This window comes from Meleagris gallopavo, chromosome 1 (assembly GCF_000146605.3).
Source record: "Meleagris gallopavo isolate NT-WF06-2002-E0010 breed Aviagen turkey brand Nicholas breeding stock chromosome 1, Turkey_5.1, whole genome shotgun sequence".
Taxonomy (NCBI): Eukaryota; Metazoa; Chordata; class Aves; order Galliformes; family Phasianidae; genus Meleagris; species Meleagris gallopavo.
Genome location: NC_015011.2, coordinates 173,874,036 through 173,874,877, shown reverse-complemented (window position 1 = coordinate 173,874,877; position 842 = coordinate 173,874,036).

The following is an 842-nucleotide window of genomic DNA, read 5'->3' as shown; positions in this document are numbered from 1 at the left end:
AAACGGGATGGAAAGCAGCTTTCATGAGAGGATCTGGAGATCCTCAAGCTGAAGAGAAGTCTTCAGTGTGTCTTTTTGGCAAAGGCAACCAACCATGTACATACTGTATTAACAGGAATGTTACCAACAGTTCAAGTAAAGTGATCCTTCTCTGCTGGGCACTGATGGGATTCTACTGAGCACATTTGGAATGCTGTATCCAATTCTTGACTCCTTAGGACAAAAAGAAGGTATGTCCTGAGACAAGTCCAGCAGGCATTGCAGATACGTAAGAGCACAGGAAATGAAAACCAAGAAAGTGGGCTTGGTCACTCTGGAGAAAAGAAACTTGAGGTGAAGATCTTGCTTTCTACACAACCTACTGAAAGGACATGAAGATAAATGAACCAAATTCATCTCAGAAATGCACACTGAAAAGACAAGATCCAACAGGCAGAAGTTGCCTCAGAGGAAATTAAGATTTAGTATAAAGAAAGAACTCTTCATTGTTCCACAGAGAATCTGTGCAATCACCACTGCTGGGAGACAGTCAAATTCATCTGAATAACGCCACAAGCAACTTGCACTGGTTAATCTTGCAACTGAGCATGGGTTTGGCTTAAATGACCTCTGGAGGTCCCTCTTAACCCATGCTGTTCCATGATTGGTAACTCCATGAACAAGGTAATAATTTAGATTACTGCATTCCAGTACCAAGGAAAATTGCCAGGAACTGTTTCGTTTTGTTTACCATTATAGAGGTAGCCAAACATTTCCATTAAGGAAATAAACAGATTAATATGTTTTGAAAACACTGAAAAATAAGAAGCAGGAACTGTGAGAGATAATTTTTTTTTGCAAAG